This window comes from Myripristis murdjan, chromosome 18 (genome assembly GCF_902150065.1).
Source record: "Myripristis murdjan chromosome 18, fMyrMur1.1, whole genome shotgun sequence".
Classification (NCBI taxonomy): Eukaryota; Metazoa; Chordata; class Actinopteri; order Holocentriformes; family Holocentridae; genus Myripristis; species Myripristis murdjan.
The window spans coordinates 10175556-10192364 of record NC_043997.1 but is presented as its reverse complement, the minus strand read 5'-3'; the positions used below and the strand labels follow the sequence as shown (position 1 = coordinate 10192364).

At 40.7% G+C, this 16809-nt stretch overlaps 2 long non-coding RNA genes and 4 other non-coding genes across 8 annotated transcripts; 5 read left to right on the top strand and 1 right to left on the bottom strand.

Annotated features, from left to right (window-relative positions):
* Positions 1–426: 426 nt before the first annotated feature.
* Positions 427–10239, bottom strand: LOC115376111 (uncharacterized). The gene is made up of 2 exons (XR_003929779.1): positions 10120–10239; positions 427–675 (listed from the first exon to the last, which is right to left on the bottom strand). It is a non-coding gene; the product is annotated as an uncharacterized LOC115376111 (long non-coding RNA).
* Positions 10240–12960: 2721 nt separating this feature from the next.
* Positions 12961–16577, top strand: LOC115376110 (uncharacterized). 3 transcript variants are annotated; one of them, XR_003929777.1, is made up of 6 exons: positions 12961–13029; positions 14201–14340; positions 14873–14969; positions 15380–15482; positions 15776–15896; positions 16188–16577. It is a non-coding gene; the product is annotated as an uncharacterized LOC115376110 (long non-coding RNA). The 3 variants fall into 3 exon arrangements; XR_003929776.1 differs by lacking the exon at positions 14873–14969; XR_003929778.1 differs by lacking the exons at positions 12961–13029; positions 14873–14969 and adding an exon at positions 13100–13232.
* LOC115377193 (small nucleolar RNA SNORD14) lies at positions 14698–14790 on the top strand. Its single transcript, XR_003929943.1, has one exon. It is a non-coding gene; the product is annotated as a small nucleolar RNA SNORD14 (small nucleolar RNA).
* Positions 15205–15297, top strand: LOC115377195 (small nucleolar RNA SNORD14). The gene has a single exon (XR_003929945.1). It is a non-coding gene; the product is annotated as a small nucleolar RNA SNORD14 (small nucleolar RNA).
* Positions 15608–15700, top strand: LOC115377194 (small nucleolar RNA SNORD14). Its single transcript, XR_003929944.1, has one exon. It is a non-coding gene; the product is annotated as a small nucleolar RNA SNORD14 (small nucleolar RNA).
* On the top strand, positions 16016–16108 carry LOC115377196 (small nucleolar RNA SNORD14). Its single transcript, XR_003929946.1, has one exon. It is a non-coding gene; the product is annotated as a small nucleolar RNA SNORD14 (small nucleolar RNA).
* Positions 16578–16809: the final 232 nt, after the last annotated feature.

Sequence of the window (16809 nt, the reverse complement as noted above, 5' to 3'; positions counted from 1 at the left end):
CGGGTGTAAACCTCCAAACACACCCCTTATTCCACACGGCAGCCAGCGGGGAGGGGCACAGGGCTCAAATACAAGAGGTTTCTGTTGATTTTTTATTCTTTAAGTTGTTTGTTGTCGTAAATAATGTAAGAGTTTAAAATAGCTTGGCATCCATACATGTACAAGAGGAGGAGCTAAATGTCAGGGGCAGCTGCTGCAACCAGAGGAGATTCAGTTATATGTTTTCTTTGCAGCTTTTTACGGTACAGTCATTAACTTTTGTCTAAATTCTGTGTGAGTTTCACCTCAGCAGGCTCTCCCTCTGCAGCCAGAAGGAACGTCTAAATGTCCAGACTTGCCCTTTACTGCAGACGGTCAAGTATCAAGGATCAATATGTTCACATCCAAAAACATTATTCGGTTACATTCCTGCAGCATACAGGCATCTGGGCATCCTGATTTTTTTTTTTCTTATTTCAGTAATTTTTCATGTGAAACGTCTTCCTAGTTCCAAGTAACAGCAGGTAAATAGTCCATATCCTCGAAACCCTGGTCTCTTGAAACTGTGACACCACAGAAGAAAAGCAAATGGAAGAATTATAGAGTTGGAGTATTGGTCCAGTTCTCTTTGTGCGTGTTTTTTGGCACGATGTTAATTTCCCATGCGATCACTTCGAGGACAGAGTCCACAGTGCCCTGTGGAGAAAAGAGAAAGATGAAATTTAGAAAGAAAAACAGCCAAACAGTATTTTCTACAATTTTATTTTGACCCTTTACTTCCTTTGTGTTGGTTGCTTGCAATTTTCATAATATTGTAATTTTAGCATGCATCCACACCTACATTTGCTTTTCTTTGTTGTGAACCAGACTTAATTACATTTCTTTCTTTCTTTTTAATATTATAACCAGGGCTTGTAAAAAATTATTCCTACATCTGGCAATTCATGCAGGTTGCACGCAGATTGCTTCTGCTTGAAATTCATCCACATTATATTTACATTTCTTATAAAAAATGCCTCTTAAGTGGCTGGATAGATACCTGATAACCCTCCCCTCACATATTAGATCTGCAGTAGCTTCAAGATGTGAATAATGGATGTTTTGATTGCTGCCCTAACCACAATGTTACCCTCGGCACATTAAATCATTAAGGCTCAGCAAAACTGTTCTGCTTAGCTAAATTATTGCAAGTTTTCCGTACCAGCCTATTTAACAATAAATGCCAAAGAATTTACTAAATTGATTTTTTGCATTTTTACATCAAATCCCATTATGTCTGCATCCTGTAGGCTATCTATGTTCACAACATCCTGAACCACAACACATGAACAAAAATTTCAACCAATAAAGACATCACATTTTTAAACAATCAAGAACCTCCCATCAAAATAAGAGCCTTTTCACACCTGGAAGTCTGAACTAAGTGTCATGTTTTTGTTACATTGTGAACAGCTGAGTGTTGGTCTCACCTTGCAATTACATTTACAATCACATGATATACCTGTGTGCTGTTGTCACTGTTGTCAACACCTCCCTACTGTACACTTGACACTGATTGGTTTATACAAGAGTGTGTGTCTGACTTCAGTGTGTCGTAAGTTTGGCAGGTAGCCTTCTGTTGCCATTCAAATTAATATTAATATGAAACATACATTTCCATCCAAAATGCAATAAATTCATTCAATCATTGTAGTAACATAGTTAGTGTCTCAAAATTGCAGTAGCTACTAAGTTCCTGAGCATGTTTCACAATAAAAGCTTCATAGGGAACAAATGGATTCTGTCCAGGTAAATGCTAGAGTTTGGAAGAAATTGCAGGAGTGGCCTTGTCTGCAGCGTTGAACTGGAACACACTGTGCTAACACAGTTTGTCTCATCCACTCAAAACACCTACAAAATGTCGGTATTTTTATGAGTTTTTTTTTTCAAAATGACATTTTAAAAATGTTGTTGGAACATATTTCAATTAAATTCTTGATCTTCTCCTCTCCTCAGGTGCCACCACAGCTCATCTTCCCTTCTTCTGGTTCTGACCACAGCCTGCCAGTACCGAGCCGAGATCACCTCTTTTTTTTGGACCAAGGTTATACTATCCGGTCTGGACCATGAGCTGTGGAGGGAGGAAAAATCCGAAATGCTGGATCAAGCCAGGTAGGTGTGAAAGCCCCCTAAAAGTGTGTGTGCCCTTACACTTTTGAAAGATGCCTCTCCATGTTAAGCACCGCCCCGACAACTTCTTTCAACATCAAATGAACAAATCAAGAGGCTCTCAACACACTGTGTCATTGCCACTTCAAGTAACACACAGGAAACAGTGTTTTCAAATGCACACACACACACACATCCTAGCAGAATCAGACATAACCCTACATTCGCTAATCACATAAACAACAAGTAACCCACACATGATGTACACACACACACACTATAGGAATGCTCATATGCTCCTTCCAGATGGCCCGTCAGATCACTGCACACCCCTAATTAACTCCCAGATGGTACACTCCACATCGAGAAGCAAGTTCAACCTGACCCAGGGACAGATGGCACCTTCCATGAACCGGGCTGTATGTGTGTGTGTGTGTGTGTGTGTGTGTGCAGGTGTGTTTGTCTTATGAACGGGTTAAGTTAAATGCAACAGGAAACCTTTTTGAAGAGTAATAATGTAGGTCACAGGAATATCTCCAGACTGGCGGAGACAGAGAGGGGGGAGAAAAGGCAGCAGTGGTTTCCATGGTAACAGACTGGTGGGGCGGAGTGGCACCCGCTAGGAAAAAAAGATTAAAAAAAAAAAAAAAAAAAAAGTGAGGCAATCATGGGCATTTCAATCCCACCCTCCTAAATTTAGCGGTACTCCTGCCGCTGCACACTGGAAATCGTCCCAGTGAAAACCGAAGGTGTCCCAGTTCTGATTTTTTTTTTTTTTTTTGTTACCTCCCAAACGGATCCCAAGAGATCACATCAGCCAAAAAGCAGAATTTCTCACTGCAATTCATGTAGTTTACAATGTACAATTCAATTTACAGTTCAATCTCACAATAATGAAAGAAAGAAGCCAGAGAGCCGGCTTGATCGGTGTCTGGGGAGAGCAGAGAAGCCTCGATGATTCAGTCAAGGTACAAATTAAAATGTGTTTAAATAAAAATTCATGTGACCTCCTGTGTTATTTGAAGTGCCTTTTTAAGTTCCCTGTCATCCAAAAAAAAAAAAAAAAAAAAAAAAAAAAAAATCTGAAATGATCATCAAGTTAGTTGAATTTGAATAAATGTATGAATGAATATGCTTTCTTAGCCTCCTTGCCCTTATGCCACAAATATATGGTAATAGTGGAAAATATAGTGCAATATATAAAACAAAAAGGTTTCCTAGGAAGCCAGAATGCTATTAAGATATTTCAACACAATATGGGCACACATGGCCCATGCACAGCCCATTATTACTACTACTACAACAACAACTACTACTAATAATAATAATCATCTCATTATATTCAATATTTATCTATTCATTTATTTTTGCATGACTTATCAGTATTTTCTCTCTTAGTTACTGAATGTTAGTGCTGCCAAGATGAATATGAACTCGCAACCAAGTAAACAAGTAAAAACTAAATAATATCACCATGTTGGCAGCTCATCTACAGTTGAATATATTTTACTGGAGTCTGTCAGTGTAACCGTCTGACTTCATGTCTGTCTCACTTTCTTTTCCTCGCCGTCTTTTTGCCATCCTATATCTCTCTGTAAAATGCGCCACGTATACAATTATTCTATTCTTGTGAATAATTCATAAAGGGGAGGGATTATGGATATGAGACGGTCTGTGATCTTGAACATAATCCTGTTTTTAACACCCACCCCCCCGTGCAGGATTGAGCTTCAGTTCAGTTCAGATGAAGGATCCATTGTCCTGAATGGAAATCAAGGAGTTAAATGAAATAATAATAAACGATAATAAACAGAGACTTCCTCACATCAGAGCATGCACACACACACATTCGAACACGCAAACACAGTCATGCATGCTCACACAGTGTCTACTACTGTTTCACACACACGTATATCCTCGCTCATACAAGCATGTTTTATGTCTGGCGCACACACACACGTGCAACACACACACACACACACATGGCTGCAGGAATTCATCTTTTCTTTGTTGCCCCTTTGGCTTGTTTTCATTTTGTTATACAAAGGATTACACTTCCTTTTTACAGTGTCTGTGCTGCTAGCAACCCTCAGAAAGCACGAAAATGCACACTACACACACACAAACACACATACACACACACACACACACGCCCCCACCCCTCTTGCATTCAGAGACACTCTGCAGTATTTCTGATGGTGCAAAGGATAATGGGGTAGCAGTAAGATTCGTTTAGAGGCTGTTTGTGTGTGAGTGTGTGTGTGCGCGTGTGTGTGTGTGTGTGTATCATGTGACACTGCCGTGACTGTCAGTATCTGTCACTCACAGCTGGTGACAGTTAGGCTTTTATTTCATTCTTCCTCTCTCTCTTTTTCTCTCTTTCTTTCTTTTTCCTCCACTCACTCTTATAGAAATCGCCACATTCACTCATCTTTTGTGTGTGTCTGTCTGTGTGTGTGTGTGTGTGTGTGTGTGAGACATTTACTGCCTGGCCTCTGTGCGCCGCCTCAGTGCAGTTTAATGTCAGCTATAGATCACGGCGCTGCGAGCTACTGTTGCTCTGCACCACGTTCTCAATAACGACAGATTCACTTGCTTTCTCCGTAATCCCACCTCAGCATATTCCTCTCTCTCACATCCTTTTACCTCCAGGCCTCTTCCTCCGTCTTCATCTCTCACTCTTTGTAGCCCACAGCACAATCAGTTCATTTACACACACTCTTTACCCCGATTAAGACAATACAACTCTGTTAGTCCCGGCGTTGTGAATGCGCGCTGCTTGGCTGAGCTCTGTACAAACCCACAGAATTTAATTTTTAAATCCTAGAGGCGATCCTACAGTTTCCAAAAATATCAAATACAGCCTGCTCAGCTACTGGGAAAAGTGTATAAATTAAGATAAGATGCACATTTATTGATCCCACATGGGGGGATTCATTTGAATGCACCATGCACAAGACATCTGGATATTTAGTCTTTGATGTAGTGATGCAGTTTTTTCTAACTTTAAAGCCACTTACACTTTAAATTTAAGGGTTGAAAAAACGAGTTTAAGGGGTTAATTATGAGTGAAGTCATAATCAGAGTAATATAACCTGTTAAATATACCTGTTTTTTTTTTTTTTTTTTTAATTTATTGGGCATGCATTTACTTAAGTCAGATTGTTTAATCAGTCAATCAGTCTATCTATCAATCTATCTATCTATGTTATGAATGACTGCAAGACAAACACTATGAAAGAAGACAACACAGAATACACTTTCACCTAGATATTTCCTCTCTCTCTGTAGTTGATTTGAAAGCTACTTACATAATCTTGGCTAAGGAGTCGAGACTCCATTACATCATTGTGAAATTAAAACAAAACAAAACAAAAAAAACAACAACAGTCAATAGAAACTCACTTCAATTAATGCAGTTCAGCTCGACTCAGGCCGACCACAGACACAGGACTGACCAGTTTCTCAAGTGCTCGTGAGTAAATCAGCTGTATGACGTCATCCTGACAGGGCACGCACACATGCATGCACCCACACACACACACACACACACACACACACACACACACACTCTTACTTGCAAAATGATGTGTAATCTGTTTTTATCACAAATACACACACAAGCTCATTATCTGTCTCTTGCTCCCTCTCTCTCTCCCTCTCTCTTTCTCACACACACACACACACCCACACACAAACACACACACAGGTAATCTGAGCTCATTCTCCCCTTATATTCCTATGGGAACGTTCATGACCACTGTCTCTCCCTGTTTCTGTTTTTTCTGTCTCTGTTAATCTCTCATTGTCTCCCACAGTCCGAGTTTCTATCCAAGTTTTATTAGTAGTGTTATTATTATTAGATTTTTTTTTTTTTTTTTTATTACATACTGGATTAGCATACCTAAAAAACTGAATGGCATCACTTAATACAATTCTGTGACTACGCAGATGAGTTTTGATGCTCCCTTGAAGCACAAAGTTCAGCGAGTCCAATCTTACAAACCTGTAGTGAGTTCACGTCAGGCTAAATTGAAACTGGAGCAATGACAGACAAAAAAAAAAAAAAAAAAAAAAAAAAAAAAAGTGGGGAGAGGGAACTGAGTTAAAACAGTCCTTTGATGCAGATGGGAGATGGGCAGATGAGAGCTGGTCACACCAGAGCTGGTAAAACACCAACTAAGTAAACAGTGCAGCAAATTGAACATGGCTCAGACACAAAGGTGAAACCCCGCCGGTCCCATCGCTGCGGTGCGTGTGTCATTACAAATGCGAGCTGTGTGGCCGAGCTTCATTCAAACACACGTAGAACTTCATTTTAAATTCTAGTGGTTTTCTTGCGGTTTCCAAAGATACCAAATGTGTCCTGCTGACTTGTGAAATGGGTATAAAATGACATACAAGACATCTAGGTATTTTCCATTTAAAGTAACGCTGCAGCCATAAATCAATGGCATCTTGGGCTTGAAACATTCACCAAAATTCACCAAAAGATATACAATATGCATTTGACATTGTTGTAAAATAGAAGATATTTGTTGTAGCTACTTAAAATGAGGGTTCAAAGGTTAACAGTAGGCTGAAAACACTTTTTTTTTTTTTTGCCTCTTAGAGTGCTGGTTTGCAGGGTTTACTCGGGGTAACTAGCCTGGTTAAATGTGGTTAAAAAAAAAAATCTTGTGATGATGATGTTGCACAGAGAGATGCGAAAACTGACTCTGACCTGTAAAACGGAGCTAAATTTGTCCTCTCCTACAACCAGGGTCTGATCTGATTTCAGATTATAGTTAATGTGATTTGGTTTATCTTTACAGGGGCAAAGCGAGGCTTTTCTGAAAGAGCAGAAGTGCCATGCATTTATCTATTGGGATAAAACATGGAGAGAGAGACAGAAAGACCGAGAAAGAGAGAGAGAGAGGAAGACAGACGGGGTCATCAGACAGAAGGAAAAGAGAGACAGTCATTGATAAAAAAAATCTACTTCTCAGTCTGTCATTTTTCAGTGTGGATTTGGTCATTCTGAGTCCAAAAGAGGGGCAAACAAGTGGATGGCATATGGAGGCTTTGCAGTTGTGTCTCATATCTCCTGACAACCTCACCTGGTACCATGGAGAATTTTTTTTGTGGAAATAATACTGAAAAATATAGCCTAACGACCAAGTTGTTAAAAGAGTTTCCTGGTTGATTGCTGGTCAATTCTGTGAGACGTTAAAGCCGCAATAATCAAGATTGCCAGAAGACAATTAAGTGAGGACCGTTGAGACGTTGTTGTAGTTGGTCCGACCTCCGAATAAACCATGTGCTTATTCCACAGTTTTGCCAGCGAAGTCTAAAGGGTGCTTGTTTTTTTTTGCAAATTCAATGACGGTGGCTTACAAATAAAAGCAAACCGTGCGGTAGATTTGTTTCTAAATGAAGCAAACGGTGTCGTCTTCAGCCACGTATTTAGCAGAAACACGGTATAATAGAACATATATATTAAATTATCTTCAAGGTTGGTGTAAAGTAAGGTGCCGCAGAGGGCATGGCACACCACAAGTGCACAGTCTGAAGAGCACGGCACAAGTGCATTTAGGGTGTGTCCGAGTCGACTTCTGCTATTTAAATGGTGGAAAAAAGGGTTGTAGTGCCAGGAGGGTGGTTTTAAAGGGTTATCGTTAGTGTCTTAATTGATCACGGGTGTGTTTTGGGTGGAACATGCAATAAACTAATCGGAGTGCCGTCTCCCATTCCTTTTAAAAGCCAGCTGCACCTTGGCAGATTGCTATCATAATGGCGGATTTGCCAGGTAAGGAGGAGGGCGTCTCTGCAGAGGAAAGGGATCTGTTTGTGCGTGAAGTGAAAGCGCACGAGCAGATCATCTACAGCGACAGCGGGACTACAACTGCCCCAAGAGAGCAACGCGCCAACAATTTGCCGGACCACACCTCATTTTAAGGCCAACACACCAAAGGGGCGCACAATTGCAAGTGCATTTGTGTCACTCTTGACGCGGTTTAGCGCCGCTTTTGCATCATCAGGTGTAAGAAAGGGCCTTTATGTTTGAGAAAGTTACATTTCCCGCCAGACTGCACTGCTTCTGGTGGAGCCTTCTGACAAAGGACCTCGGTATAAAATTCCTGGCGTTTAGAGAAATTTTCTAACTTCACTCTCGCTCTGCACAGGTCCCATGCTTTAGTGATTTCTCTGGTCTGTCTGTGTTTGTAGGACTTTGCTTGGAATTCAGAGGATGCTTTTACAGCGGCAGGGAATGGAATAAAAGGATAAAATGTGGGATTGTCCTGCACAAACTGGGACGTTTGGTCACTCTACTTCTGTTGAGACAGATGCATCACCAGAGCAGAGACTATACAGTTCACAGTCGGGCTGCAAAGATCTGAGGACCTCCAATATGGCCACCAGAGTGTGGGTTACACCCCCTGAAAGCCATGCACAATCTATTGTCTTTGTGAGCTTTCCACTTTCGCTTCGTATGAGATCCTGTTGTCCTAGTAGCCTATTTTATTTGCTGATGTCACATTCAGAAATGACAGCATTATGATCAGGCACCGATGTCATCGCCAAGATAAATTGCTGCCACATGGCAAATAAAGTGATTCTGGTTCATTAGGAATAAGTAGATAAACATGTGATCAAATTAACTAGCTGTTAGTTGAGCCAGACATCTTGACTGATTTTTGTGATCGCCTGAAGGAATGAACACCAGTTGCATCCAAGCAATCTGATTCGTCGATGATGATGCTCTGATAATTGCTCATGGGCTGGTGAGTTACTGGTTAAATTTTCCCCTGGTTTTCATCCCCATGTATGTAAATGACATTGGAGAGTACTTGACAGCATTGATAAATTTTGTATAGAAGCCATAATCCCCTTGAGAACATTGGTTTTACCAGGATTATGGGGATTTCATTCTGTGTCCGACTGCTGCATTACTGTCATTAAAAAAAAAAAAAAAAAAAAAGGCCTTTTTCGGTTATAATTCCTACATCGCACATCTCGATTTCCTTCCATGTGGCTTTTGCCTGATTTCCAAGCGAACCTCTTCCCTGCCACGAGTGAGAGGCTGACTGTGTTTTTTCAAGAAACATACAATCCAGGACAATCCCCGGGGGGTAGCGCAGAAAAGCATTTTATGAATCGTTTCATGGCATCAGGAATGAAATCACTCCCCCAATTTCACTCTGCCTCACGGAGACAGACAGGCCATATGTTAGCTAGCCTACCAGCAAAGTAAAGGCACCTCACTACCAGCATGTCCTCCTGCAGGTTAGCGTTACCAGCTTTCCATTTTACAGCCTGTTGAAAGCAAGGAGAGACAAATACGCAAAAGGTAGATATCATGACACGCTGCCAGAAATACATGTCATGTGCTGATGTGAATGAAAAATTGCCTGTATGACTGTGTACCCTGTCAGCATTATTTCCTGTGTTGTTGTTTTTTTTTTTTTTTTTTCCTTCTCTGCTTATTTCTACGGCAGTCTCATGCTTAACGGATCAGCCCAGTTTTTGTTTGAAGAAGTGACGTACCTCCTGTGACTGTTAGCATTTGGGATGCTAACGTGCAGGACATGCAGGCCTGCAAGTGCACACGCGCACACGCGCACGCACGCACGCACTCACACTCAAGCACACACACACACACACACACACACACACACACACACACACACACACACACACACACAGAGCCTTACGTTTCCTATAAAGCTAAAGTCGATCAGGCTGCGTCTGCATTCATTCATGTTCCATTCCTGATTCCTGCCATAGTTCCTGTGTCTGTTCTTTCTTAGTCGCTCCTTCTTTCCTCAGCCTCTCCAGACTTCTCTCCTTCCATCCCTCCCTCCTTCCATCTCTCCCTGCCTCCCTCCTTCCATCCCTCTCTCAGAAAAACACACCATGCCACAGATGCTGTTGTCATCTCCATCCATCCATCCATGCATCCGTCCATCCATTCCTCTCTCCTCTCATCTAGAAACAAAAAAATACACTCACCATGTTTTCCTAAGACGCAGGCGATGAGTGTGTGTGTGTGTGTGTGTGAGTGTGTGTGTGTGTGTGTATGTGTGTGTGACAGAGAGAGAGAGAGATTTGTTTTCCCAGCCTGGAGCCATCGCGTCATGATAGTGTCTTGTTTGCTCCCTCTCCTCTGTGTGTGTGTGTGTGCGTGTGTGTGTGGGAGGGGGAGGATATCATCGTCACGGCAACACCAGCAGCTTGCAGCAGCAGCAGCACCAGACTGAAGAGGAGGAGGAGGGGTGTGTGTGTGTGTGTGTGTGTGTGTGTGTGTGTGGTGGTGGAGTGGTGGTTGCATCCACCAGCATTGCAGGAGCGTTGACCAATGACAGGAAAGGGAGGGAGAGGAAGGAGAGATGCGATTGGCCAGTGTGACTGTCTGCTTTCCTCTGGTGTGGGTGTTTGTCTCTCTCTCTCTCTCTTTCTCTCTCACTTGTATCCACTCAAAAACAGTTCTCTCTCTCTCTCTCCCTTAGCTTCGCTTGACATAATTCAATATTTGTGTTGTTCTGTCTCTCTCTTGCCATCTCTCTGTCAACAGCTCTCCACCCCCTCACTCTCAAACGCTCCCTCTTTTCTACGATTGATTTGAGTCCTCCGCCTGTATCAATTACACACCAAAAATAAGCAATTGTTAGAAAAAGGTGCATAATTGGTTAATCATTCACATATATAACATGCAGTGAACATTTAGTGATTAACTCAGCTGGAGAGCATCTTCATTTTTTGTCTCGGTTTGAGGTGATTGTCATTGGTTTTGGAATCGTCTGACCACGCTGGCCACTGCCTTTAATCGATTTAATAAAAAATAAAATGTCAAGAACAGCTCCTTTATATTCTTCTCTTTCGCTCTCATGCTTTTTCCAGCCGTTCTTTCTTTCACACTCCACGTTTACCTGAGTAACACCAGGGCGCTACTGGAGGTGTTGGAGATTTAGGAGCTGCAGTTCATTCTCCTGTCTCTTTTTATTGGAGTTTTTCTGTGGTGATAACATGAAATTAGGACTGCAACTAACAATTCTTCTCATGATCGATTATTTTCTCATTTAATCGACTGATGTATTGGTCTATAAACCATCAGAAAACAGTGAAAAATGCCACAGCTGACATTTTTAATACCTGGTCTGGAACCGAATGAGGGAAAAAGGAACGGCGAGAAACGACCAACAACATGTTCATGTTGCTTTTCGACCAACCCATAATAATTTGATTTAAAATACTCTAAGAACCTTTTATTCTGAAAAATTTCTAAAGAACTATTTACATTACACTATTTATTGAACCAGTTGGGTCCAGAAAGACCTTTTTTAAAAATGGTTCTTCTATGGCACCACTTGGAAAGACCATGTTTGGTTCTGTTTAGCACCTTTATTTTTCTGTGTTTCTCTTTTCGTGACATTATCATCTCTCCGTTTGTGTTTCTCAGGCACCTTGGAGTTTAAATCACTTTGCGCCGGAAGCCTCTGTAGTTTCACCTTCTGTAGATATTGTGGTCAAATCCTACAAGAGCTGGAAAGAAGAAGAATTAATCTCATGTCCTTGGCACCTCATTTACACCTGGTATTATAATCCAACCTGCTGCTGGATAACATGTCTGGGTAAGAAAAAAGAGTTTGTTACAGTAATGCGAGGCTTAAACACACAGGGCATACCATACTATAACATACAGTAGACTCCTCAAAGATATTATAGCTTTTATACAATAACCAACATGATTACTGACTGCAAAGTGTTCTCTAAAGTGGTGTGCAGCTGTAGAAATGCACATCAAGAGAAAAAGAAGCAAGATAACTAATATGGGCTTCCTAGCAACCAGTTAAAATCTGCGATGTGTTGTCAGCCTCAAGTGAAAGTCTGTCTGCTTTCCACTTTGTTTTTAAGAAACTGTTTTTTAGTTTCTAATTCCTGTTTAAGCACCTTTCTACTTTCTATGACCCAAAAAAACAAATTCCACCAATCAGAGACACTGTTGTTATATACCGTGGACATGGCGAGCTTGTCTGAGTCGCACGGTTAGCAAACCTCCCAGCCAGCAAACAAAAATACCTGAGCATCAAATTAGAGCGTTAAATAGAGCCATGCAATAATAAACACTATATCTGTGTACGATAAATCAGAAATTATTATCATCACTATAGATAACGATAACTTCTGAAGAGAAGTGTTCAAAAAGCAACACTTATGGGATGTGTTGTTCATTCCCTGCAAAGCCTGTTATGTACAGTCTTACTTTGTTTTGGACTTATTTAAAATATTTGTTTGCTGTGAATCAGTTTTTATGAGGTCTTCATGATTTATTCACCTCAAAGGCAGCTGGACCAGTTCAAGCTGAAAAACAGTGACATTCTGTGGATCAGCTTGTTTCAACGCTTGTTTCTTTAAATTCTGCATACTATAAATAAGAACACATTACAGTTATTGTATGTTTACTCCTCCCTGCATAGTGGATGTAAAAGCCTTTTATTTTCTTGATTGTTTTTGTTTTAATACCCTGGCACTATTTTATTATTTTGTCTTGCACTCTAAACCATTTATTGGCTTGTTATCTGCTGTTTGGAGTTTTAATTTAATTTGTTTGGAGTTTTATTTTACTATTTTAAGTTTTGCCTATCTCTACAGAAGCCAAGGGTTGTCATATGAGACTGACACAGAGATAGAAAGGTTTGTAGGATAAACATGATGATGATGTGATGAGAGAAAAAAGGATTAAAAAAAAAAAAAGAGGTGCACATGGCAGCCTATGGGGGGCAGCACGAGCGTCCACGGGCTGCAGCTAAGAAAACGAAGAAGAAAAGCAGCGCTTTTATTCTGAAAAAATCCCCGGAAGCGGCACTTGTTCTCTGGCGGACGGAGAGGCAGCTGCGTATCCTTACGCAGAATCATGGAAAGGTAACTATCGGCCTAAATCTGATTTATTTTTGTACAATATAAAATCAAGCGTGTTGGTAGCAACGCGCAGAAACATATTTACCGATATTTAAGCTCAAATATTGAGTTTGTTTAAGGATGTTCACAGATTGAGGCGGCGGCGTGAGTCCCACAGAGCTGTATGAGAGACGAGTTCTCGCGTTTTTTTACACAAACTGAAAAATGTTCGTTAACTTTTTAAAAAACTTTTTTCCTCACATCCTACCGAATCAAGTTTAGTTTAAAGAGTGGCGAATCATTTCTCATGAGTTTCCTTTTGTTTTTGTTAAAACGTGGTTCTCATGGCATTAACTTAAACTAGCTAGTAACATTTTTTCTTTCTAAATGAACTCAAATGGCCTTTTCAGGTGACGTAACGTTTGCAACTCAGGTAGCAAAGTTATAAGGTTTTTTTTTTAGCCACAGGAATCTGAAGGCTGTTGAATATTTACACTACAAAGTCATTAATGTGCTTGTTTTTTATTGCAGTTAAATTTGGTTGTTCTAGACCGGATTTACACGTGTTTCCATAGTAACAGGCCGTGTTTCCAGCGTGCACGTGGCCGGGATTGGGTTGTGGGACTAGGCCAGGATCACACAAACCTCACAGCTAGAATAAAACTCCAACTAGGAGTGTAGTTTAAGTAAATTCACCCCCAGATTTACATTTGTCTTTTAATTTGGGCTCAGTTTTAAATTGTTAAATGATTTTGATGAATTGTAACTCAAGTTTATATCAGGTACTTTGCAAAATGAAGCAAAAAAAAGATGCCAATCATGTGTTTAGAGACCTTAAACGTTGAATGGGGTCAAATTGACTCCAAAAAGATCATAGGAGGGTTAAATGCCAAAACTAGAATTCAGCAATGTCATCCACAAATATTTTTTTTAAAAATATTTTTTTCATGTGATACAGTATTAAAGAGGACTGCGTTTTATGGGCAAAAAGTTTCGTTGTAAGTTTTGGTTGGACTTTGCGATGCCATGTGACAGCGTATAACACTAGCACACGTTTTTAGTGGTGACCGGCTATTTCCCCTAATGTTGAGTTTATTATTAAATTATGCAAATGAGCCACTGACTTGTGTTGCAGATTATGGCCACTGTGTTAAGATGTTGGTGTAAAGTTGTTGGCTTGCTTTTGTCCATCCAGCATTTGTTACATGGGGCTGTTGCGGTGGAGAATGGCCTTCAGGGACACTGTAGAAAAGTCGCTCTGAGGATTGTGAGACGCTGCAGGACTTGACGATGGCCGGGCGTGTGAACACAGCCGTGCCGGGAGCGTGTGGACTGGTGAGCAGATGAGTTTGTATGCTTTGACGGAGCATGGGCTAATCTGGATTGCAGTTAAATCGGCTCAAAATGCAACCAGTTTTTATGAAACATCTCATTCAGGGCTGTACAATTGGTGTTAAAATGGGCCAATAGAGGCTGCTGCTGGTGGATATTTTATGCCAGGAGCCACTATCTTCAAAGTTTGATCAGTGTCTTGGCAATAAAAATTACAAAATTGTCATTCTAATTTGGGTACATGTTTATTTCCCCCCCAAATTTAACCTTTTTTGAATAAAATCCACTTCCTGAATTGACTCGTGAAAGTCAGATTAGCCCATCCCAGGTCTGTAGACGCACCCTCCTCCTCACTAGTTGTCGCTATGATGATGTCTTTTCCTGCCATTCGTAGTTTCCACCAGAGGTCGAAAGGCCAAAGATGGTCCAAACCTTCCTTGGATGTCTGAGCGATTTATTATAATAATCAAGGGAATATCGTGCATCTTGTGCCGAATCTTTTACGCTAAGAAATTAACCGGAATCTCAATTTCAGGAGGGAGCTGTGTGGAAACCTCTTGACCTTCTGCTCTTTGGCTGAACCTGTATGGAGTCTGGAAACCAAAAGCACTAGAAGCTGCAGTTTGTTGAAGGTATGACATTCATTTTATCTTTTTCTTCTGAAACTGCATTGAGTGCAAATCAAGTCAAATATGGCATAAAATGAAGCCACAGTGGTCTTGAGAATTTAATGACAAAGCCTGTTAAATTAAGTTGTTATTGCAAGTTGGATTTTACCATGCGAGTCTTTGAAATACTAAGAACTTGCACTTGATTGTTTAATGAATCCAGCTGAACCCTCATGTGTCTAAATCTACCCGACGTGTTTCGCTGTGATGACGCCTTTTCCTGCCATTCGTAGTTTCCACCAGAGGTCGAAAGACCAAAGATGGTCCAAACCTTCCTTGGATGTCTGAGCGATTTTTACAAAGATGGAATATCCTCCATATTCTGTTTTGTCTGTAACATTCAGAATTAACACAACCTTACCTCTTGCTTTCAGGGTGGATCTGCAGAAGCGTCCTGCTCTCTGGTCTTTCATCATGTCTGCCCTGAGAGAAAGTCTGAAGCTTCTCCTCCCCAATGAGCTGTGGCCTCTGAAAATGGTAATGCATGTTTGATCTTGTCAAGATTAACTAGAACAAGGCTGGGTGTGAGACGTTTACTCAGATTGGCGTTCACTTTTTGTGACTCCAACCCAGCCTTGGTCTGCACACCTGCTCACTAGTTGTCGCCGTGATGATGTCTTTTCCTGCCATTCGTAGTTTCCACCAGAGGTCGAGAGACCAAAGATGGTTCAAACCTTCCTTGGATGTCTGAGCGATTTTATTAAAAATGTGTCATTGATCTTGTGGATTTCCTGTTAAAAAGCTAACTGAGCTTGAAATTTTGCTTTCAGGGTGGAGCTGAACAAGAGGGTCCTGGCTCCCGGGTTTCATCTTTTCCTCTGCGTGTGTCCTGATTTTTAAGAAGGCAACAGAAGATTTGACCTGTGAAGATGATCATGGCCTTTCAAGGTGGTATGTATCTTGTCTGCTGAAAGTAGAACCAGGCAGGGAGTTAGTTCAGTATTGGCTTTGTTTAAAATCTCTGTTGTGTGAATCTAAAAAAAAAAAACACTCATAATTTAATGACCTGTTTGCTGTGATGACGTCTTTTCCTGCCATTCGTAGTTTCCACCAGAGGTCGAAAGGCCAAAGATGGTTCAAACCTTCCTTGGATGTCTGAGCGAATTGAATTGTGCTCATGAATAGCTCAGTCAGTAACTTTGTGTACATTTGCTCAAATTTTTGTTTTTGTCTTTTCAACAGGTTTACCAGACGAAGGACCAAATTTGGATCGGCTCACTTGACTTCAGTGCAAGACGTGGGCTTTTGTCCAGTCAGCTCTTGATCATTGAGGCATTCAAAGGCTGAATGTGTGTAACTAGTATGTATTAGCGATAATGCTGGCTTCAGTATTAACTGCTTTGTCAAGTTGTATCCCATGAGTAGTTGACTTAATTTTTCTTGTTTTTTTTTTTTTTTTTAAAAAGGTAAATTGTTTGTCCTTAAATAGCTTCACACATTAAGAGCTGAATCAGAACCAGTTGAATGACTGGTGTAGTTGGTCTGATTTTAATTGTAATTGTTCCCTGACATGAAGAAATGTAATCACTGCAATATTGTCTCATGAATCCAAATAAAATGTAAAAACAATGAGCCTGGATTTTTTTTTTTTTTTCATCTTTGTGGTGAGTGGTGGGGTAAAAGCTAACGAATGCTGTCCATTGAATGTGCCTAAACTGTTTTTGCTGATCCTGAGATAAACCACAATTTTTTTTTTTTTTTTTAAAACGTTGATTTGTGCATTTTTTTTTTTCCCTTATCAAAGCCCTTGTTCTGAAAATATACCTTGCAGAAACTGTTCAGGTGGATTTTCTATTGCTTCTCA